This window comes from Hoplias malabaricus, chromosome 17 (genome assembly GCF_029633855.1).
Source record: "Hoplias malabaricus isolate fHopMal1 chromosome 17, fHopMal1.hap1, whole genome shotgun sequence".
NCBI classification, from domain to species: domain Eukaryota; kingdom Metazoa; phylum Chordata; class Actinopteri; order Characiformes; family Erythrinidae; genus Hoplias; species Hoplias malabaricus.
Genome location: NC_089816.1, coordinates 5,249,499 through 5,274,971, shown reverse-complemented (window position 1 = coordinate 5,274,971; position 25,473 = coordinate 5,249,499). Strand labels below are relative to the sequence as shown.

Sequence of the window (25,473 nt, the reverse complement as noted above, 5' to 3'; positions counted from 1 at the left end):
ATCTCTTTATAGTGGTGGAGATAGGAACCAGGAGTTCAAGACATTTTATATAACGTTCAAACCCACACAATTTTACCTGTGTTTTAGATTTGGAAAATTAATTAGGAATTAAATTGAAAATGAATTAACTTTTAAATATATCTAAACTACTGTTTCACACTACTCATGACACAGGGACGAGATTACAGATTTCTGTGCACTTACAATTACAAATACAAACACGGCTAAATATTTTACCCAAAGTTAAAAGTCTCTAGTGCTGGATTAGTCCCCAGTCCAAACAAGTCGACCTAAACTGACACACTGTTTCAATAGCCTTTGACACACACACAAACACATATATACATGTATACAAAGAGCCTTGCAACAAAAACTGCAGTCACTAGCTTCAAAAACACATTCTATAGGAACCATTCATGTTCAGACTAAACAAGTAGCTACTTTGGCTAATTAAGTGTGCTCAATGAGGATACATCAAAGACACCAGTGAATTTGGAGTCACTCGCACCGCCCCTTGGGTGTAGAGGTCAGCCCTCTTGGAGAGAGAAGTTAGGATGTCCCAGCTCCAGACCTCTGCCTGCTAACCCCTCACCCCATTGGAGATATCAAAGCCTTGGGAGCAGTGGGATGCACAGCTATCCCAGAACAAAAACAGGAGCACTTCAAAGCACCAGTTGGAAAAAGACAAGAGAAATGAGAAGAAGAGAGAGAAAGCGAAAAAAAAAAAAAAACATGGAATGGCCAATATCAAATTCCCTCTTATTTGGAGCATATTCTAGAGGATGAATGTAATTAATCTCTGGGAGTTGTCATGTGTCTAAAGGGCTCTTGCTGAGTTGCAACCTCCTCAGGGCACTTGAAGAGAATTATGTGATTAAACAGACCTGAGCATTATGGACTGGGGTGGAGAGAAGAAAGGCTTCTCCATCATAATGCCCCTAATGAAGTGGCTGCTGCTCCTTCAAGCCCTGGCCGGAGCCTTCAGCAGCCTGTTCACAATCTGTTTAATGACTGAGCAGGGGATGCAGAGCACACCAGTGTTTCCCAATGAGCCTCAGAGGGAGAACACAGGGCTCACTGTGGCCAAGCACAAGGGCTTAGCACTCATCAACCCAGTGAACCTGTTCCTCAGTCAGCGTTAGACAGGCGTATCCACAAGCATCAATCTTAGCAGTCCATTTTCTCAACAATTCCATCATCATAATTCTCCTGTTTTTGATATTTCTGCCAAGGGATTTCAAATGATGGCGGTCTCAACTAAACCAGCCAACCCTAGTTGATTACTAGCTAAAACTGATGACCCCTTGAAAGTGCCACAGTGGGAGTTGGCATAGAGAGGTAGTCTTCAGTGGCCGGGTCCTTTTGTCTTTGCCTTTTGTCTTGATCCCATCTAGACATCTAGACAACATTTCCTCACCTAAAAAGGAGAAATATCTGCCTTTGTCTCATTACCTCAAGAGGACACGTCCTTGGATCTGAGGACATTACATTTGCTCTGTTTCCATTTTCAGATCAGTCAACGTGCTCGTAGTACTCAATTATGAAGCCAGCTATCACATGGAACGCCAGACCAGAAGGCTAAAGCAAACAGTCCATTTTATTCCTCTACATCAGCCCTATTCTACTTATTGTGAGCAGTGTGTGTGTAACATGGCAGTCAGAGGAGGTGGGGAAGCAAGGGGCAGCAGGAAAGGGGTTAAGAACCTGATTGCTTTAATCTCAGTGTTGTGTGGCTCAGGCTTTTCATGGGCCTACAGGGCTGTGTGATTCAGGGCTTGAGCCTTGGCTCCTCGCACCCACGCATTGTTCTCCACTGAAAATCAATTCCCTTGAAGACCCTTTCTTAATCTCGTTTTTCGCCAGTGACAATAGCCACTTGTGTATGACCTGACTGGGCTATGGGCTGGGATGATGTGGCTGTCTGCTCGCATTCTAACCCTTTCAGGTAACGCTGGTCCGCCTCACTTTGTAGTGCCAAGTGCAGGACTCGACAGGAAGACATTTGCGATCATAATTTCCTGCAGAGCTTCAGCTGGCCCCTCCCCCATGTTCTCCCCACGCCCCAGAATAGGTTTAATTAGGCTCGACAACCAGAGAGAGGGGGATCAGCCTGCAACAATGACTGTCATTTTGAACAGGGGACGCAGGAGAGAGCCTTTGCTCTATAGACAAGCAAGAGAATAGAATTATTATGGACTTCATAACAGTCATCTATAGAGAAGAAGTAAATAGATTAAAGGCAGTGCCCAGAATAGGGTGAATAGGGTAGCATCATAAAGGAAAAAATGTATTGGCAGATGTAAACATACCCTGTTTGAGAGTGCAGATGTGTCGGTTTGGAATTTGCCTTCCCAAATGCATGCATCCCTGAATGTCCAGGGATCAAAACTCTTAGACAGAAGCAAGCAAGTCCAAGAACTATTTTGGTGAGAGTTTGTTCATGTCTCAGGTAGAATTTTAGATGGGCTGATTCGACTTCTGTAGGATGAGAGTGTTCTGGGCCTGTCAAGTTTGCACTCTTGACAAGGCCTGATGTCTGCTGTTTCTTATGTCAAATTCACACATCTAAACTTGTTTAGGTTTTGCAACTGCTGGACTCTGCCTGTCTACAGTGATACAACATTTCTCCAGGTCTCTGAAGACCTTGAAGAATCTAAGAATGCAATATCATAGCCCTAGTCTCTCTTAATCAAGTAGAAATTCCAAACCTCATCAGGAAAACAGAGGTGGTTCCGCAGAGGAGTTTCATTACCCTTCCCTCTCCTTACCTTTTTTCTGTGTTTTGCAGTGAAAGGAAACAAAGGTGGAACCCTACTGATTGAAAACTAGCAGAACAGTGAAACAACAGGACACAACTGATCACTCATGCATGGTTGGGATTAGGATAAAAGTATAAAGAGCATGGAGAAGAAAGAACCCAACAAAAGGAACAGGGGTCTGACTAACTTTTTTTTTTCTTTCTTTTGAGGTAAAAGGATGGAAAAAAGTTCTGGCCATACAAAAAGAGAAAGAAAGATTAACAAATAAAGGCAGTCCTTTCTAGCCTCTGTATGCCTCCACTTTTTCTCCTTTTAACCCAGACATGAAAGGTGGGTCTAACCAACATGGCATACTTTCAAGAAACCAACAGTACTATTAGTATGTGTGTGTGTGTGTGTAAAATTACTTTGAATTTGATACCTGCAGCACACTCTAAAAAACTGGGACTGGGGCAAAATCAAAGTGAAAAATTTAAAGCATATTGAAGTTGAAGACACCATTTTCAAATATTCCACAATAAGAACCTGGATATGTATGATGTATATAATGAGCCACTGTTATAGCTCAGCACATGCCAAAGTTTGTGACAGTTCATAAACAACATTTTTCATTGCTTGATGTAAGAAACCATCATCCTGCTGTGAACAACATAGCTACATGGGCTCAGTAGTAATTTGGAAAGTTGCTGTCACAACATTGTCTCCTGCTGCATCAAGAGCTAAAGCTTGAAACTATATTACACAAGGGAAGGCCATACATACATTCTAAGGTCAAAAGCTTCTTTAGGCTCAAGCTCATTTCAGATGGTCCAAAAGAGAATAGTCTTAAAGAGTGAGAAAAATCCACCAACCAAAAATATCCACCCAACAGCGACCTGTGAGCATCCTCCTGTGGCCATTGATGATGGACTATAGACTGTCTGTGAGGAGTGTGGTGTGTTCTCTCTGTGTCTGCGTGGGTTTCCTCCGGGTGACTGTCTGTGAGGAGTGTGGTGTGTTCTCCGTGTCTGCGTGGGTTTCCTCCGGGTGACTGTCTGTGAGGAGTGTGGTGTGTTCTCTCTGTGTCTGTGTGGGTTTCCTCTGGGTGACTATCTGTGAGGAGTGTGGTGTGCTCTAGTTTCCTCCCACGATCCAAAAACACACACTGGTAGGTGGATTTGAGATTCGAAAGTGTCCACAGGGTTGTGTGTGTGTGTGTGTGTGTCACCCTCAAGTATATGTTCCTGCTTTGTGCCCAGTGATTCCAGGTAGACTCTGGACCCACCGCAAACTGGATCGCTTACAGACAATGAATGAATTAATTAATTAATGAAAATGCACCATCAGCCTGAGCACAAAACCTCAAATATTTCTTTCAGACACCAACGTGTACATAACTTCCATTTTGCTTCCTGTAACTGACTGTAAACAATTCTCACCTGCTGCTCCTAATGTGTTATATGTTCTCAAGCTTCTCAAAAAATAAATGTTTTGAACAGACAATGAATTGTATGTATTGGCAGAGAAAATGGCTGTGACTGCTGAATTCTGCAGTGGTCAGTGCCCCAAATGTCAAAAATAATTTTTGGACAGGACAGAGAACTATGGGAAAGAATTGTGCGCACACACCTGTCATTCCTTCACATACAACGAGGGACATTTGAGTTAAGCTGTAAAAAAAAGTCTGGCCAATTGTCTCCAGAAAAACAACACACCTACGTTCTCTCTTCTCTCGACCAACGCATTTGCATAACTCTGTAGATATAGACATAGAACATAGACATAGAAGATTAGTTCTATTTAAATGGGTGTTAAATGTGGATGAGATCCATTTCTGACCACATCCGAATATGGTTTGAGTGATCTGATAGTAGTCCAATAGTAGTAGCAGTCTGATCACCAAGAAAGCACGTTAATGTTGTAAACAGGCCCACAGAAGCACATTTAGATGCTTCACCATCTACAAGGCAAGGCTGGACACCACTGTCAAATGAACATGAGCTTTGAGCCCTCAGACAGCATTGCATGAGAAACCGTCATGCTACTGTAGTAAATATAATCAAGGACAAAATATTACATTCATTACATTCTATGAGGAAATACTGCTGCGGTCACTGGTCCCAATGTGGTCCACGAGATAGTGGAACTGTGTACTATGGCCAGATGAGTCCCTATTTCAGCATTGTTTTTTCAGGAAAATTCACACTCAGAGTTCTCAGAGTCAAAGAGAATATGACACTTGTCGTTCAGTTCTAAGCAGTAGGTGCAAAGGTCAAAATCCGTCATGGTATGGGTGCATCAGTGCTCACAGCGTGAGTTACTTGCAACTGTGAGCAGGTACCGCTGATGTGGAGGCATATGTTGTGATTTTAGAGGGACGTATGCTGCCATTAAGATGTTGTCTTTTCCTGGGAAGTCCATGGTTATTTCAGCAAGATAATACTGTGCCTCTTTCTGCACAAGCTACAACAGTGTGGTACAAATTCTCCTTGTAAAACTGCAACACTGATTTTCCTAAGTTGGCAATAATTAAAAAGAATAAGTAAATGTGATGCAACACAGTGGTAAATTTGCCTCTGTACCAAATGTTTTCGGGGTGGGTTGTAGTTCTAAATTTGCTAATATAAATAAATTAAAAACAACACAATGTCAGTGAAATCAGTGGACATCTTTTCTTTGTAATGTTTAATATAATGGTTCAAGGAAATTAACACATCGGATTTTTGTTTTTATTGCATTTTAAAAAAGTAATGTGATATATATTTAAATGTTTATAAATGTATAGGTATTACACTATATGGAAATTAGTCATGTAATGATAATGATGTTATTTGGATTAACCAACTGGCTTGTGAAGTTTTCAGTGGCGCAAGCTAACAAGACAGCCGTCCTTTCAGCCCCCGCCCGTACTAAGTGGAAATAATCCAGAAATACTTTACACGGCCTGGCTGCCTTGAACCCTGTCCAAATTGCACTCTATTCTTTTTAATCTCCATTAATAAAAAAGGAGGGGAAAAAGAGAGTGATTAACATCTGTGCTTCCTTTTTACTTGGCCTCATTTGAGTGGGCAAATGTGAATGTGGGGAGGTGATGACAAGCCCCCTCTTTGACGCTGGCAAACTCTCATGTTCCACACAGCTGCCGTGTCTTGGAGGGCTCCAAATATAGGTGCTTGTAAAAGGAAGGACACCGAGGCGGGCTGTGTGGAAGCTCTTCATTCTAAGCTGACGTGGGACAGGTCACTTTTGAAAAATATTGAATGGCGCTTTTACTGAAGGTATCACTGTTCGAGGAAGTAAACACCTATATCACTATATCAGCAATCAGAGAGAGTGACTAATAAGGGGCCTTGGTAGCATTTATTGATATTCGTTTCTGTGACACAATAGGCAACCCACTCACTGCAAATCTGCAGGCATTACTGATACATAACTGCACAGAAAACTATTACCAGTGTCATCCTACGCTGCACAGAGAGGTTTACGTGTGCAGTGCTAAGTAGTCAGACATCTGATGCAGCTGTTTCATTTGTATTACTGGGCTTTGTATTACAGTCTCTGTGACATAGACAGTGGAACGGACTTTCTAACAATGCCTGGAGCTACACGCTCATTAGCGTCTCAATGTCAGTGTGGACTCCCAGATATTATGTGGCACTGCACTGTTTAATAATGGCACTAACTGGAACAATACTGTTTGTCAGCAACAAGGACTACAGCATGAATTATTAAAACTACACACTGCCCACCGCTAAAGAAAATATATGTGCTTGTGGCACACTGTCCAATGCTGATTTAGAAAGAGAGTGCTGTGGTGACATCAAGCCAAGTACCACTATATTTTTTTATAATATATTTTAAAACACTTTTGCTAGCATGCTAATTTTTGTAAAACATAATATATATATATTTAACTGTCATTAACTGTCATAGTGGTTATTATTAATAATGAGCTCTCTGTAGAATGTCATTTTTTTGGTGTACTTAGTGCTATTTGGTTTAATATTAAGCATGTTTATATTGATATACACAGCAGTTAGTGTTGCTGTCACACAGCTCCAGGGCCCTGGGCTTGTGGGATCGAGCCCCGCTCCTGGTGACTTTCTGTGAGGAGATTGGTGTGTTCCTTCCGTGTCCGACTGGGTTTCCTCTGGGTGCTTCGGTTTCTTCCCATGGTCCAAAATCAAGTTGGTAGGTGGATTGGTGACTCAAGTGTCTATAGGTGTAAATGTGAGTGTGTGTGTGTGGGGGGGGGGGGTTGCCCTGTGAACGACTGGCACCACCTCCAGAGTGTGTTCCTGCCTTGCGCCCAATGATTCCAGGACCCACAGGGTCCTTAATTGGATCAGCGGTTGCAGACAATAAATGAATTAATGATAATTGTAACATTATTTGTTCAAATTTGGCCGAAAAAGAATCAGATTCATCAGATTGAAATGATACTAAACACTATGTAGACTTTCAGAAGGTCTCTACTTGTTTCCTCACTTGTTTCAATGAGTGAGCAACAAATAAATAAATATGAAATTAGACTGTGCTAAAATCCTACAGTTTTCTATTACAGTGTGAGAAATCAACTCCACAGAGAATGAACCTGATTTTAATGAATGGATTCTTAAAAACTTTACAGCTTCACACTAGTTTCCCGGAACAGTCTATATTCATTGCTGTTGTCCTTTTATCCCTCGATGACCTTTGCACTGTGCTCCTATTGTTACGGAGTTCAGGGGGAGAGCAATCCCAGTCCGGTCCCCACTTACTGTGCTGACTACAGACAGGGCTTCAGAGGCGCAGTGACGTAGTGCAGAGCTCATCACGTAACGTCCTCCCACGGTGGCAGCCAGTGAAGGTCTCATTAACCCTGCCTCCAGCCCCCTCCTCTTCTCCTGAAAGGCGCTTGCCCCGCGGCCTGAGGGGAGCTGGACCAGGTTTAAGAGGAGCCTAATGAAGTGTAGCGTCACGCATGGAGAGGAGGGCCACCTCATAAGGAGAAAATTGCAGGAAGAGGAGCTGCCGTGGCTGGAGCTCCTAGGGTCAGGGCTCCAGGGGGTTCTCCTCGGGGGTCAGTGTGTGTAGGAGGCTCACTCAGCACAAGCTCTCATAAACAGGTGGCCGTTCTCTGAGCTAGATACAAGAAGGCTTTAGCGATAGAGGGCTGGATTTTCTGTTTCATTCTCTCATGGGCCCTGGTATCTTAGAAACTGTTATCAGAGAACCCTGATGATAATTTAGAGACCACTTTATTGATTGAGTGGACAGTATTTTGCTTACAGTATGAAAAAATGACGCCTACTTGAAGTCGTTTTATTCCTTTATTGTTCTTTTCTGGGATTTGTTCATCTTTAACCGTACGTGTGCCAGCATTGAAGGATTACTGGACAGACATGTCCACTTTGGCCATAGAAGCTTGATGCTTTTTGTATTCGATACGTTACAAATCTGAGCTTACCAATTACTATCATGCTTTCTATGACAGACATATAACACAACCGATGTGTGGGTCACATATTTGCCTGTCTAAAAACATAAACTATATATGTATCAAAAGGCTCAGATACGTACCCTCCACAAGGGATGGAAAAGGACGTATTGGAGGGATTGAATTTTGTGTATCATCTATTTATATTCATATGCCAAATCTTGATTTGCAATTATAAAGCACTTTCCATTACTTGACTAGCAAATAAACCGCCAGCGTGTTATTATCACATCACTGATGTGTGGTCTACAAGGAGGTTACAGCAGCAAAATTGTTTATGATTAATATACCCCATGCTCAAAAAGCTGTCTTAACTGCTAGTAAGTACCAATTAATTAAATGGATAGACTATTGTAATTGACATAGACACACACACTGCTTCTGAAACTCAATAGCTAGTACACCACAGCTCTTCCTCTCCAGGGTGCAGTTAATCAGCTCTAAGCAAACATGTGTGTCAGAGCATGAAAGGCCTCATAGCTCACCATCTTCATAATGTCACCGCATCTTATCCACTGCCTGTTGGCCACTTGCGGAACCAGTGTGTTGTTTTTTTTTTCATAGAAATACCTCATCTGGATGACAGAATAAGGAGCCTTTATTTTCTTACAACTACACAGGCCAGTTCTGCTTGCATTGACATCAGTGTAATATCAAACGCTTGTCACGTCTGTGTTATTTCAAAATGCTAGTGATTCTACAGTGTGGTCATGGTGTGATTTGTTTTATTTGAATTTGTGTTTTCTTTTTTTTTTTCTGTCAGTTTTCTCTGTTGAACTACATTGTTTATGATGTATTTAAGCTTCACAATTCATTAACGTTTAGTCAGGGTAATCTACCTAGCATTGTTGTAGCAAAGCAGAGCTGTAACCTCCTACCTAATGAAGTTGTGCTTTCACTGCTCCGCTACCAGACAAACAAAAACAAGAGCACAAAAGGGAGAGGGTGTGTGAGAGGGAGTTGTGGGCAGATGGGTCACATGCTGTCTTTTGAGAGCCTAGCCTATCAACCCTATTCAGTGAGCACTATAAAACCGACAGCCTGCTTAAATACCTGACATAAGAAAAGGGGCAAAAACAAAGAGGAAAAAGAGGAGGGAACAACAGTTAAAATAAATAAGACAGCCCTCTGTGACTGATGTGTATAGACAGTGGCTGACGTCTTGGTGACCATTAATAAATGTGGCTCTGTCCACAAAGGGCTGGGGAAAGAAAAAGGAGAGAGAGAGAGAGAGAGAAAAAAACAGTGAATGTTGCCTCCAGCTCTGAATTCCACTGCTTATTCTTCAGAGCAGAGGGAGCTCACTGGGCACTTTTTTTTCCCCTGGCCGCTCTTTCTTGGACCCCCTTTTGAGCCTTTGTTTGTCTTTAGAATCCATGAGAAAAGTCAATTATGGATCAACAACCGTACTTAGTTAACACCACCATATGGATTCTTAAAGGATGCCATTACTCTTAATCAGAGAGAGGGAGAGGGTCCATTTTAAATCAGTGTGAGAGAAGCAGTCTGATTCAGTGCTCTCCTTCTTTCCTTCACATGGAGAGAGTAAGACGTTACATGCATCTGGGCCAGTTGCACAAGGCAACATCAAACAGGGAGAAGCACAGAAAGATAAATACTGGCCGGCGATTAAAATCCATATTTATGCAGCCCCAATTTTCCTTGCGAGTGAGAAAAAAAAAAAAAAAGATTCTGCACATTGGTTTGCTGGCTCCATTTGATCTGAGCTGTGTGTGTGTGCGCATATATATGTGTGTGTGTGTGTGGGAGAGAGAGAGAGAAACGATGTTTAAACCTCAGGGCCTGTGATCCCCAGACTAATGCATTGGCAAAAACAGTCAATTATATTGTAAATTGCAAGGAGAGGAGCATCAAAATGTTTGAACAGTGAAGGAGCTCGCTAAATTAGCAAAGGCACCCAGACACACCAAAATGTGAAAATAAACAGGTCGGACAGCATCGAGGAGGCTTGTCTTTCTACACCAATGCTCTATTATGGAGTGCTAATAAAGCTGAGTGTGCTGTGGACCACAGCAGCCATACAGCGAGTTCGGTCCGGTTACGTAATATAAAACTAGAGCCTTGTCCTCAAAAAGCACGCAGCACTAAATACCTAATAGACTCTATTAACGATGTTTCTGAAAGGAAGCCAAGCGTTTTTTAAAAGGCAAGCCTCCGCGCAGCACAGTCCTGACAGTTTCAACACTGTTGATTCAATACTCAAACTGCTATAAATAGGTCACCTATTATTATACCTCCACTGCTGTTGCTGGAGGAATTGTTTGTGTATATATGTGTGTGTGTGTGTGTGTGTGTGTGTGTGTGTGTGTGTATAAATATATTTATATATAAATATACACACGCTTTTTAAGACAAAAACTGAAAAACATGCAACTTAAAGTTCAAGAATTAAAGAAAGGGAGATGAAGATCTTTCCATGCCATCCTTTTGAGAGTATGCTATAAATCAGAGTGAAGCGTCCATACGGCCCTGTGGAGAACCCCTCACTCGGGCGTCATAGTAAACTCTTGCAGAACCCATCTGGGTAATCTCATCTTCATTATGCCCCTGCTGCTATGTGCACCATAAGTCATCCAAACAAACTTTAATGTCTGCCTCCGCCATGGAGCCCAGTATGCTCGCAGGAACACGTGCTCTTTAATATCTGGAAGAGTTTCCCGGTGAGAGTTCTTTTGTAAGAATGCTGTAAAGAGTGCCGTCTGCTCGCTCTGTCGAAGAATGCCATTTTGGGTTCAGTTGTGACCAATAACTGCACTGTTGTTTTTGAATAAATCCAAGCACGTCTCATTGGGTCATACAGAGTGCTCAAGAATTACACTTGGACAACCTGGAGAGCCGTACAGAGTTAAAGTGAATGAAGATATATTTGGTACCACTTTAGGATAAGACTACACATGTTTATTCATAGGGTTATGTTTGTTAATACATTAATAGTAGTTAATAATAAGTTACAACAGATATACAGAAAGGGCAACAGCGACCTGTTGGTTGCCAAATAGTGAACCCACAACCATTTACAGGGTTAAACCCCCGGATACTGACCTTACTTTGTCTTCTGTGGTGTGTACATTGACGTGTGACATCACTAAATTCACATTCTCAGGTCTTAGCTTATTATTTCCCTTGATATTTATATGTTACAAATGATTATTAGTGACTTTTAAAGTGTTTAATAAACAGGCTTGTTAACTATTTCTAAACCTTTATAAGTGTAGTCTTATTTTAAAGGGATGCCATATAATTCACTCCTGTCTAAGGTTATATCAAATGGAGGGTCTTGGATTAATGGGGATAACGTAAACAAACAAATAAATAGGATTGTCCTGTATGCGTATTGCACATTATCTATTATCTAAAGCCCAAAATTTCCTGCTGTGAATTGCGTTTTTTTTTTATTATCAGTGGTTTGCATAATAAATGCCCAAAAATGGAGGGGCACTTCTAAATGTAAACCAATGCACGCTTATGACTCACTTTGGTTTATGGTCTGTTATCAGTGGTGATTCACTGTAGTATTTCAATGTGTGTTTTACGGTTTGGGGAAAATTGGAACATGCTTCAATGATTCCTTCTCCTGTTTATCATATCTTGCATTCGATGATCTTTTTTTTATTAATCTGTGTGATTTATGTTTTCTGTGACAGAGTGTGTATTGATGTGTTAGCCTCTCTCTCTCTCTCTCTCTCTCTCTCTCTCTTTCTTTGATCTGGTGCTCTCACCAGGAAAAACCAGATTAGAAGGTTCACAAGATCAAAATAGCCTAAATCTCAAAATTGCTTTTAGTGAAAATGTGTTGGAAAATGATCTTTATGTAAAGTGTCCAAAACTGCGCATAAGTAACTGTCATTTGGCCAACTGTCTGCACACAAAACCTAATCCTTAGCACAGCTCAGCATGTCACTGGATTTATGAATGTGGCTAAGGGTTAACTAGAAACCAAGACAAAGAAAAACAGAAGTCTGATTGGCTGATATTAGCAGCTTTAAAGTTTGTATGGAAGTGCACAGCCAGTGCTTTAGATTCATTTTATATTTCAGCGGTTACAGGCTGTTACTCTCATGACTATGATGTTTATATAAGGTGAGACTACTCTTGATTTAATCACGATCATAATATAACAGACCATCACTCACTGTCCATTTTGAAAGCTCCAAAAACCATGTAGGAGCACTTTTTTTTTTACGGACTGTAGTCCATCTGTTGCTTTGCATACTTATTAACCCCATTTCACCCAGTGACACGCAGTGACACTGAGGAGGTGGTGGTGAGGAAGTGTGTGTTGTGCTGGTACGGGTGGATCAGACACAGCAGTGATGCTAGAGTTTTGATATAGTAACTGCGTAATGTTTTAGAGTACTTTTTATTTTAAACTCTCACAATTTTGCCTGGAGTTTCTAGATAAGTAAGTCGGGTTACCTTTCCACCTGTTTGAGTTTTTAATATATTAACCACTTGGTTGTTTAATAAGGGCGGCACGGTGGTGCAGCAGGTAGTGTCCAGGGACCTGGAGGTTGTGGGTTCGTTTCCTGCTCCGGGTGACTGTCTGTGAGGAGTTGGTGTGTTCTCCCAGTGTTTGCGTGGGTTTCCTCCGGGTGCTCCGGTTTCCTCCCACAGTCCAAAAACACACGTTGGTAGGTGGATTGGCGACTCAAAATGTGTCCGTAGGTGTGAGTGTGTGAGTGTGTGTGTCGCCCTGTGAAGGACTGGCGCCCCCTCCAGGGTGTATTCCCGCCTTGCGCCCAATGATTCCAGGTAGGCTCTGGACCCACCGCGACCCTGAACTGGATAAGCGCTTACAGATAATGAATGATGAATGAATGAATGGTTGTTTAATATTCATTTTTAATGTTTAGCATCTAATTTTCCATAGTTCCAAAAAGCTCCATTGTTTGCCAGCTCTGCAGGTTCAGGGTTTAAACCGTTTAAAGCGAGGAGCTTCAGACTCTGGGAACAGCATCTGGATTCAGGAAGTATAGGCTGGGCTCGCTTGCTGTTTTACTTGGAGAAAAGTTGTGAATCACACTTCGCGTAGAGCATGCTGAGAGAGTCTCAATGTGCGGAAACAGTGCACAGGTGTTGGGCGGACTGCACGCAGATGCAAAGGGTCAAAGTTCAGTAGGAACACAGAGAACCCCATTGGGGACAAGCCTGAGCTATTGTCCCATGACCCACAGGCACATTAATGTGTGGAGCCTGTTGGCCTTGGTGTCTCTTTGGAGTCACATGGTTGGAGTAGGGTAGTCTCCTCAGTTGTCTCCGCGTTAGGGCCAGTTCTGCTGCTGTCTCTCACTGGCCAGCTGTGCCCCCTTCTGGTCACTTAGAGGAAAGACATGACATTGTGTTTGTCTATTATTGCTACCGTGGAGTTATTAATGGGAAAGTTAATGAGTAACTCTATGTCTATAGTTAATTAAGGCAGACTTATATAATGTAGAACTATTCATTCATATTATAAGCAGATTTCCTTTATTGTATTGTAAAAAGTACATATTTATTTAGTCCAATGTCTTGCTGTTTTGTTACTCTCTTTGATGTCAGAGCAGGTTTGAATGAATCAAGTCTTTCCTTTTCAGGAATGATTATTATATTATTTTATTTTTTTTACCCTGAAAAAAGAGGCAGCTGTCATTGCTTGTGTTAATGATCAGATAATCACTAACTGTCATTTACCTGCAGCTAGATTTTCAAGCTGTTTCTATTCCTGCAGATCTATGTGAAGGTATTAGTGCATTTGAAGACTTATTTGTGTGATGTTTGCGCGATGCATGTTGACAAACTGAACTCCGCAGTACAAATGTTTTAGAAATAACAGCTTCATAACAGATCACTGCTAACCGGAACTGTTCGGCAGGGGGTAAAGTTTCTGAAAAAAAAAAAGACATGACTTTTCCTCACAGATTAGATACGGGTAACTGGTGTGACTTTTCATCCTGCACCATTAAGAGTGTGAGGGCGTGTGCCAAGCGCATCCATGTTCATATAAACACGTCTTCTGACTTTTGAGTAAGAAAACAACAGTTGCATTTGTCATTAGAAGTTGACGCTGCCTCACTATGTGTTATGTATAATCTCCAAGTGTGCACGTCTTGCGTGTTTTTTTTTTTTTTTTTTAAAGAAAAGTTTAATGTGGAGACAAAGATATTATTCAAATCTGATGCCCTTCTCGGGTAGTGATAAGAGCTTGGGTTTACACTTGACAGGTTAGAAAGGAAGGTGGAGGTTGTGCTTTGTTCCCTGTTTCCACTCCGTGTGCAGAGCTTTTGGAGCTTAGTCTATTTGAACACGCAACGTTTTAAAGCTGTGAACAGCATGGGGCCCAGAGTGTGCAAGATGAGTGAGTGAGTGAGAGAGAGTAAGAGAGAGAGAGAGAGCGATAGAGTCACAGCACTGTTTATTCAAAGATGACATGACATAAACTTGCTCCCTTGTTCCTCGCCTGTTAATGCATGACAGGAATGTTGCGAGGAGCAGAGTAACAGACGTGGGAGGAAGTGAAAAACTAGTACAGGAGTCACTCGACTTTGACACTCGAGGAGGAACGAGAGCCTTCCGTCAAACCGCTCCTCTGTCTCCCTCTCTCTCATCAGGAGAGCAGCAGGATGACATGACACACTTTTCCACAACTCGTGCCTCAGCTCAGGTTAAAGGCACGGGGATACTGCACTGTACTCTGCGTTTTTTTTTCTCTTCCCCCTGGGCAGCTCAGGAGGTGCAGCAGACGGTCACCTGACTCAATATAAACAGTGGGTTTAGCTCGTTATGTTATTAAAAGATTCTGGCATCAGATACAAGCTGCTGATTCATGTAACAGCACAAGTTTCCTCCAAGAGGCCATTTCTTACAAAGTCTCCTTACTTTAACATGACGTTATGTTTTTTTTTCTGATTTAATAATCACACACTTAACTTTGGAGTCCAGTTCTCCACAGACCCCACCTTACTGTGAAGCGTTCTTATATATTTATTTGATTATAAGAAATAATCATCTCCTTTAGAACTAGCGCTGAGTAGCAGGCTTTGATCTCTGTTTAGTGGTCGTACCTAAATCTCGAGCACATCTCAGGTCATTTGAGGTAATAGAATGGTCTTGAATGATCTCACTCACAGTGGCTCAGCAGTGGCTCAGCACTAGAGGGAGCTGTGTTAACACGGCAAAAGCCTCAGCAAAGCAAAGGTTCACATGAAGTGGTCTTCGGTTACTTGAATTTCAATTGAATTTTAAAACTTTAAACTCATTAAGGGGTAGAATCAATTTTATTTCCTTATGTAATTAAACCAGCCACTGATTGCCAGTGCTTGGAGCTGCCTCTGAGTCTGTCTCATTGAGCAAGCAAAGCAACAGAGCCATGAGTCTGCAGGGCTGCTGTAAGTGAATAAATTGGAGGAGATCATGTGACGATTGTGAGGGTCATTTTTATTTTTCTTTCCACCGCCCTTCTAATTCATCTGTGTGTGAACACTGGATGATGAATCAGATGCCTGAGTGCCCTGCAGTACCTCACAGTAGAAGCCTCTATCAACCTAGAAACTGAAGTTATGACTCTTCATTTTTGAACTCTCAATCAAGTCAGTGTTGTGACTGAGTCACAGATCAGTAGAGCAACAACAAAAAGAAAAAATGGGTTGGGGGGTAAATATATTTATCCATTCACTATCTGTAATCTTTATCCACTTCAGGGTCGCGGTGGGTCCAGAGCCTACGTGAAATCATTGGGAGCAAGGTGGGAATACACCCTGGAGACACAGGGAGAACACACCACACTCCTCACAGACAGACAGTCACCCGGAGGAAACCCTCGCAGACACAGGGAGAACACACCACACTCCTCACAGACAGTCACCCGGAGGAAACCCTCGCAGACACAGGGAGAACACACCACACTCCTCACAGACAGTCACCCGGAGGAAACCCTCGCAGACACAGGGAGAACACACCACACTCCTCACAGACAGTCACCCGGAGGAAACCCTCGCAGACACAAAGAGAACACACCACACTCCTCACAGACAGTCACCCGGAGGAAACCCACGCAGACACAGGGAGAACACACCACACTCCTCACAGACAGTCACCCGGAGGAAACCCACGCAGACACAGGGAGAACACACCACACTCCTCACAGACAGTCACCCGGAGGAAACCCTCGCAGACACAGGGAGAACACACCACACTCCTCACAGACAGTCACCCGGAGGAAACCCACACGGACACGGGGAGAACACACCACGCTCCTTACAGACAGTCACCTGGAGGAAACCCTCGCAGACACAGGGAGAACACAGCACACTCCTCACAGACAGTCACCCGGAGGAAACCCACGCAGACACAAAGAGAACACACCACACTCCTCACAGAGGAGCCTAAATATATTTATGTATCTATGTTTTTACATGTAAATATGTAAGTCCACTTCTGGTAAGTTCATTTGAATTGTATATTTGTATTTTTCCACAGTAATCCATGCTCTCGGTTGAGCACTGTCGCCATAACACATGTCAGCAGATATGCTGTAAGTTAGGATCTCATTCAGCATTGCACTGGCATTACTCTGTGTTAATGTGTTGTGTAGACCACTACAGTGCAGTACTGCTCAATACGGAGGAGAGGGAGCCCACGCTAATCTCATGCACTCTTATTAATTACCCCGCTGTAAGCCTGGGGGTTTTTCACACATATCAGGGGGCACGCCCGCACAGATTTAATTGAATGTAGGTTAATGGGAGGGGATCAGAATCCGTACAGTTAAAGCTGATCAGAGTTAAGTGGAGAACTAGGCCTGTCTGAGACATGTCTAGTCTTGGCATATTAAAGGGAAATTGTTGTGGATTTTGCCTTCAGGTTCACTGGACTGTCAAATCTGGACTAAAAAACTGGACCGGAGATAAGTGTAGTGTTGCCTCTACAGTTCAGTTCAAAACGGCAGTGGAGCACTGTTGTCTGATTGTGGCGTTATGGAGGTTTTCCTGGAGGAGAGGCAAAATATAACTGTTGTGTTGAACTAAAAAAAACATTCCTTCTCCTTATGTCTCTTAAGCTTATAGCTGTCCCGCATGGAGAAGAATTATTACATGAAATTGTGTGATAGGGAGACTGGTAAGGTAGACGATAAAACACACACACACACACAATTGAATTCCAAATCATTCAAAATTTATTTACAAATATTTTATATTAGAAATAAATAGTGTATTGTTATTTGTTTTGAGCAAAGGAGGGAGTTGAAAAGAAAAAAGGTATATTCTATTTCTGAAAATAAGCTGAAAATGGTGAGCAAACGTACCCTGTACATGTCCAGGATTCCTCTAAGCTGAGCTTTTTTTTTAATGGTGCCAAGAATTGTCTGGTTCCAGTAAACATCACTAAAAGCTTCGGAAAGTTCCTCATCACTCTCACCACTTTCAGCACTTACACACACACACACACACCATTCCTGTCCAATGATCTCCAAAATAGTACCTTTACAGGAGAAGGAAAAAACCTTAACTCTCAGTGGAAGTCAGTGTAAAAACGTTGAATTTTGTTCATTCACCATCAAACTTTCACACAGTGTGAAGGACAGCTGCTGTGTTCAAATGATGTAGTAAACTAGCTTTTCTTTGGACAGTGACGATATATAATGTGTATCTATACTGGTTTATATATTTTAATTATATTGATAATGATATTTGTAATAGTAATTATTCATCTGCATATATATATACAGTATTACTTGTTAAATATCTCTATATTATGTAAAATATGTTTCAGACACAAGTGGTAAACAGTGTGTAATGCCTGATTTTATCAAAAGGTGGCAGTGCTGCACTCAGTATCCACAAATACTCTCGACAGGCCCATGCCTTTGTAATAGATCCAAAAATCTATAACTTGTTAGATCAGCCATAATTGCCTTTATAGGCCTATATTTATACCTTCAATGCTCCTGTTTTGACAGAGTGCATCGATATTGTTTAAGCCCGGTAAAAATAGTTGATTAAAGAGAGGGTCTGACTCAAGTCCTGTTGAGATAAATCAGGATTGGTTTCAATGCTATTTGTCATATTTTCAGTGCCATTCTTTGATTCAGCTGTCAACATCAGTCTGATAACTGAAGAAGAGGAGAAACAATCACATGAGATTTCAGTGGTTATTACATGAACGTGATCAAATTAAATGTTTTATTTCACAGTGAACTTAATCTTCGATCACTTTTCAAATGTACACACACATTCAACATTACTCTCTTAGCTTTACTGTATTTATTCATATTAATATCAGTATTTTACCTTGTCTTCACAATGTGTAGATAGTCTGTGCGTTAAAGAGATGAGAGGAGAAGAAGAAGCCTGGTCCTGGCTCTGACCTCTCATCTGTTGAACAGGTTTCTCGTCTGGTCCTCACCGCTTGTATTGCTATTTTAGCTTTCCTGTCTTTATTGAAGGATGATATTATTTAACCAGTACATTACAGTGTAAGTGGAAGTTTTAATCTTTTAAGATAATGTTGTAAGGGTCTGTTTTAAGCTCTGTTCCCAGCGAGTGAGAGTGCAGATACAGGAACCCCTGGTTATCGTGTAGGGGCTCCTGATAATACACATTTTGGCAGAAGGAGCATCAGCAGTCTTATCTTGTGTGGCACAGTGTTGACCCCTGTGTGTGTAATGGATCTGTCTGCCAAGGCCTGACTCCACTGGGAATGCTCCGACTGATAGCCAATGCTGGGCTGACCTCTAGTGCTGTAAACGTTTCATTCACCCTTCTGCCTTTAGAGCTAGTCTGACAGAGGATGTGGTGCTGGGGTTAAAGGGCTTTAATGGACCCGGAGGACGGAGAAAGGAAGTGGTAGGGAGCAAGAGTATGTGCATATGTGGGTAACTTTTAATACACAGATTTACTGACTGTGGTAGAGCGTTAATCTGTGCTGTCAATAAGTCTTAAAGCACTTTTAACCACATAAAGGAAATGGCTTAGTCATAAGGTTGACTTAAAGAAGTCCACCTGTACTCCTCCACAGAAACAAATAAAACTACCAGGTGATTATTTTCAGGAAAGCCTTGAAGATGAAACAACCAAATTCCACGTCCCATTCCTCCCTCCCCAGAGACACGTTTTCCACCAGCTCCAGCAGCAGCACAAAGCCAGTCCTGACATTTGCATAAATCCATCAGCGTCGCCACTCCAGCGCTGACTCCTGGGCCGCTTGCTGCTGATATATTTAGCAAAAGCTTCCTGGAAAGGGAAGGCCACTCACAGAAACACTACAAAGTCTGTCTTTGCCTTTACAGTAGCTTTCACTCGGATCATTACAGCGACAGGCCTCAGATCTCTGCTTCTTGGGCCCTTTTGGAGTATATTTTTGCACTACAGATAACTGGTGCTTTTGTGCATGTATATGCATGTCTGTGGCACCAGACCGATTTTGAAAGTGTGTGCGTTTGCAAGAACAAAGCTTAGATGTGTGTTTGTGTAAGAGTGGCCAGTGCTGCCAGACAGTGAGTAAGTGCACTAGACAAGGCCCTCTGCCTTACCTGGCAGTCGATTGTCTTAATTTCACCAGCGTCACTTTGAATTTAGCTAGTAGCCGAGATGAGAACTACCTCTGCTGTGGAGCTCCACCTGCTGCCCTCGCAAGCTGCTGACAGCAGCGTTCCACAGCTTACGTCCAGATATGCTCACACCAAATCTGGAGGACATAATGTCACAGCAGTCTACGCACTTCCGTTAGAATACTCTCTTAAAAATAAAGGTGCCAAGGCATGTTCTTTGGGGTGATGCCATAGAAGAGCCAAAAACCATTTTGGGTTCCCTAAAGAAACGTATTGTTTTTGGATCTTTAAAAGCATCAATTAAAATAAAAATGCTTCTTTGGGAAGTTAAGATTTATTTGAAAGATGGAATGACTCTTGATTAGTCTAAAGATGAAGAGTAGTAAGAATTTAATATTAATTTCTACCCAAATAAATGGCCTGAGAGTGTAAGCTGTAAATCTAATACACTTTATACAGTTCAGAGAATGGTTCCTCACCAATTTCTAGCTCTCTCTCTTGTTTGCGTCTCGGAAAAAGGCTGGTGTTTGCACGCAAATCTGGCTCAGTAAATGGTAAACAAAATTAGTGCCTCTCTCTGAACTGGCTCAGGTGTTTTCACTCTCTCAACAACAGCAGAGAAACGGTATCGGAAAATATTTGGAAGGTGGAGAGATCTCTAATGGTGAAAAGTAATAAAAAAAACAGATGAGGATGTTGCTGTCCTCTTTTACCCGGACATGTCCTCTTTTTTAGACTTAAAAAAAATGTCCGGGTGGAATTCCACAAACTTCCGGGATTGTGTTTTTCTAGAGCTTACATAGTACTTCGAGAAGTTTCGTTCACAAACTAGCCCCGCCCTCCTCTACTCCGATTGGTTCGCTTGAGTGAGAAGGGGGCGTGGTGAAGTAGCCTAAAATCTTCTGATTGGACGGTCTGACTGTAGAGCTACCGTTATTGGTCGATAACCTTCTCTGTAAACATTTAATTGGTCAGTCTGCACGTCAGTAGTCCTTGTTTACGTCAGACAAAGCTCCTGTACCTACACTCATCTCGAGCAGCTATGCCGAAACGTAAATGTAAGTTCTCGGATGAATTAAAAAAGACATTCCCATGTTTTGTGTAGCAAATATAAAATAAAAAATAAAAGCACACATAGGTTCAGCTAAGAATACAGCAAGGGGCGAGAGCTCCCCCCCCCATGCCCCCCCCCCCAGACGTGTCCTCTTTTTCACCATCTCAGATCTGGCCACCTTATATTTATGGTCTATAGGTGGGAAACATTGACTTATGTTTGCTACAACCATTACATCAATTAAAGGTGACATTCCCAATTGTTATCAAAAAACACTCTCCAGTCTTTATTGACTAATTTTTGCTGTTTTGAATCATTAAAGTGGAAATGTCCCCAAACTGCTTTACTGAAAATGCTACAACACTAAACAACTCCAATTACAGATGAATTTCCGTTATAATTTAAACAGTGAATAAAAACTTAGACACGTTAAACTTCGACCACTTACAAACAACTGTCATTTTTCTTCTCAAACATACAATTTCACCTTAAAAGATGGTTAGCTTCTGAATGTAAACAATTAGAGAGAACTGTGTTTGTCCACAGGCTCCAAATTCAGAAGACTGTTAACGGCATTCAGTAAATGCAAACCGAAAGTGCTACAAATCTAATTAGCGGGATTTACAAATGAGATTATGTGGTAATTCAAACAGTGCATAAAAACGTACAGAAACGTTAAACACAGACAAGCTACAGCAAGCTTCTGCCTCAAACATACCGTTTTGACTTAAAAGATATGGAGCTTCTGAATGAACACAAACGTAGTCCTCCCGAATCGTCTACGTTGCCTTTAAGCAAATGTTAGTTAAATATTCAGTCAAAAAAAGGCTTCAGTATTTCAAACTTAGCTTATAAACTGCTCATTAAATATTCATTCAATCGTTCATTCATTCATTGTCTGTAACAAACAATGAACAGTGGGTCCGGAGCCTAGAAACACTGCGCATGAGGCAGGAACACACCCTGGACCAGTCTTTTCTAAGGTGCTCATTAAATATTATCTTTTATTAATTATTTACAAAATAGCTTTTAAATGCTTTATAGTTATATAGGTGTATTACTTTGCCTTAATTAAACATATAGATCTCCATTAAAGCTAAAGTTAATGCAACATCTTATATATATTTAATGTTAAGATATACTTCTAACAATGAATGTCATGTAAACGTTTCTGTCAAAATTCTGATCTTCAAGCAGGACGTTTTGATTAAACATTTTACAACAAATAAGCACTTTTTCTTAAGAAAACCAGTGAAGTTATGTTTTATTTCAACTGCAACAGAACAATATAAAGTCAATATGTCTTATGTTTTGATGAATTTGGACTATAAGAGTGAATCAGTTGGATGGTATATAATGCTGAAGTTGGAGAGATGAAAGAAAAACTTATATAGTAGAGAGCATAGATGTTTCTATAGTAAAATGTACACACACATGAAAAACAGTGAGCAGCTGGCAGTGAGAGGCATGTCTCAGTGTGATGGAAGGTACTCTCTAATAGTCCCTTTTCTATGCTACTTTCTTTTCTACAAGAGATCTGTATCTGCAGCTTTAGTGTGGGCCTCTGTCCGCCCTGCCAGGCCAAGCACGCTGCAGTTACATAACTTCACTTGCCAGCTCGAGACGAGGAGAGACAGGAGGAGCAGAGCAGAGGTGCAGGAGCTCAGCAGAGCCACTGCAACAACCACTATCAATACACTCATTCCTCTTTGGAGCTTAATATAGTTCACTCTCTTCAGTGCATTTTCCAGAGGGGGTCTCTGTTATAAGAACATTAAGTGTTTGCTTGCAGTAATGAGCTTTCATAATGAATGCTGGACATAAGACTGTGTGTCAGTTTACAGTGTGATTTCATTTGGCTGAATATAAATTAGCCAACAAATTGTGAAATAGGTTATACTTGCATCAGCCTTAAAAATCGTGATAAGTACTAAGGTTGAGTAATATGGCCCTAAAATAATATTACAATATTTCAGGGTAGTAGTGTGGTGTGTTCTCCCTGTGTCTGCATGGGTTTCTTCCAGGTGACTGTCTGTGAGGAGTGTGGTGTGTTCTCCCTGTGTCTGCATGGGTTTCTTCCGCGTGACTGTCTGTGAGGAGTGTGGTGTGTTCGCCCTGTGTCTGCTTGGGTTTCCTCTGGGTGACTGTCTGTTAGGAGTGTGGTGTGTTCTCTGTGTCTGCGTGGGTTTCCTCCGGTCCAAAAATACACATTAGTAGGTGGATTGGCGACTCGTAAGTGTGTGTGTCTGTGTGTGTGTTGCCCTGTGAAGGACTGTCGCTCCTCCAGGGTGTATTCCCGTCTTGCTCCCAATGATTCCAGGTAGGCTCTGGACCCACCGTGACCCAGAACTGGTTAAGTTTATTTTAAAAAGTTTTATTTTACTACAAAAGTAGCAGTGACAAAAATTCTGTAAACATCTGTATATTTTGTAAATACAGTAACTTACCAAGATTCTGATATTGTATAAAATAAATAATATAGAATATAAATCTACCATACAACCAAACTGCAGACAATTTAGTGTGTGCATATAAACAGCAAACATAAAGTTATACAAATAGTAACTTTAAAGCTTCAAAGTAAATAATAAAACAAATACAATATAGTTGCTATGCTGAATCAGTGGAGTTTATCTGCCTCCGTTAGAGCTCATTGGCTGTTAAACTCCTCTAACAGCATTTTTGAATTTCCTCGTCCTCAACCAAGTGCTTCTGCTTGAGGTGGTGAAGCAGATTCAGTGAAACAAAAGTTTTCCCCTCCTGTTGTTACAGGCTTCTTTTATTTCTTACATAATACCATGGTTTATTGTACATCTGATATTTTGTAACCAAAAAGAAATCATTCCTCCATCTCAGAGCCACTTTCCAGTGTTCTTCATGGTGCCTAAATGATTCAAATAATGAATCTATGCCATATTATGGATAATGGCATGACATCATTATGTAAACATGTCAGAATAGATTTTTTTAATCGTAAAATTATGCAGATATTTTCACAAATTATATGATATGGCACAGCCCTAATCGGTACATCCCTAGCTAATACAGTGTTGCATTTTACTGATAAATAGATTTCAATAGGTAGATAGAAAAGTTCATTCATTCATTCATTATCTGTAACCACTTATCCAGTTCAGGGTTGCGGTGGGTCTGGAGCTTACACAGAATAATTGGGTGCAAGGCGGGGACACATCCTGGAGGGGGCGCAAATTCTTCACAGGGCGACACACACACACCTTCAGACAATTTTTGAGTCGTCAATCCACCTACCAACATGTGTTTTTGGACCATGGGAGGAAACCAGAGCACCCGGAGGAAACCCACGCAGACACAGGGAGAACACACCACAATCCTCACAGACAGTCACCCAGAGGAAACCCACGCAGACACAGGGAGAACACACCACACTCCTCACAGACAGTCACCCGGAGAAAACCCACGCAGACACAGGGAGAACACACCACATTCCTCACAGACAGTCACCCGGAGGAAACCCACGCAGACACAGAGAGAACACACCACACTCCTCACAGTCACCCGGAGGAAACCCACGCAGACACAGAGAGAACACACCACAATCCTCACAGACAGTCACCCGGAGGAAACCCACGCAGACACAGAGAGAACACACCACACTCCTCACAGACAGTCACCCGGAGGAAACCCACGCAGACACAGAGAGAACACACCACACTCCTCACAGACAGACACCCTGAGGAAACCCACGCAGACACAGGGAGAACACACCACACTCCTCACAGACAGTCACCCAGAGGAAACCCTCGCAGACACAGGGGGAACGCACCACACTCTTCACAGACAGTCACCCGGAGGAAACCCAAGCAGACACAGGGAGAACACACCACACTCCTCACAGACAGTCACCCGGAGGAAACCCACGCAGACACAGAGAGAACACACCACAATCCTCACAGACAGTCACCCGGAGGAAACCCACGCAGACACAGAGAGAACACACCACACTCCTCACAGACAGTCACCCGGAGGAAACCCACGCAGACACAGAGAGAACACACCACACTCCTCACAGACAGACACCCTGAGGAAACCCACGCAGACACAGGGAGAACACACCACACTCCTCACAGACAGTCACCCAGAGGAAACCCTCGCAGACACAGGGGGAACGCACCACACTCTTCACAGACAGTCACCCGGAGGAAACCCAAGCAGACACAGGGAGAACACACCACACTCCTCACAGACAGTCACCCGGAGGAAACCCTCGCAGACACAGGGAGAACACACCACACTCTTCACAGACAGTCACCCGGAGGAAACCCAAGCAGACACAGGGAGAACGCCGCCCTAGATAGAAAATGTAAGAAGCAATCTGGTTTAAACTTACACTCAAACATTGCTTTCAATGACGAGAAGCAAAGTATTTTTCAACTGTGAAAGGCTTTTCAGAAAAACACTAGACATGAACATCTCAAATCTAGAATTATAAACGGGCAAAGGTCCTTCACAGTAAGTCATAACAGTAAATGACAAAATAAATAAATAAACAAATAAAAAAAACACAACCATTTCTAAACTGCACTGTCAAGGATCAAACCAAGCCACGCAGCGGTGGTAAAGCTCATCTAGATCTTACCTGCTCCCCTGTGCAGCTCTGTGAAACTTGGCATTCAAA

General features: G+C 42.0%; 1 long non-coding RNA gene across 7 annotated transcripts in view; it reads left to right on the top strand.

Annotated features, from left to right (window-relative positions):
• LOC136673353 (uncharacterized) overlaps positions 1-25,473 on the top strand; it is a 112,539-nt gene that overhangs the window by 26,638 nt on the left and 60,428 nt on the right. The window lies entirely within an intron of this gene.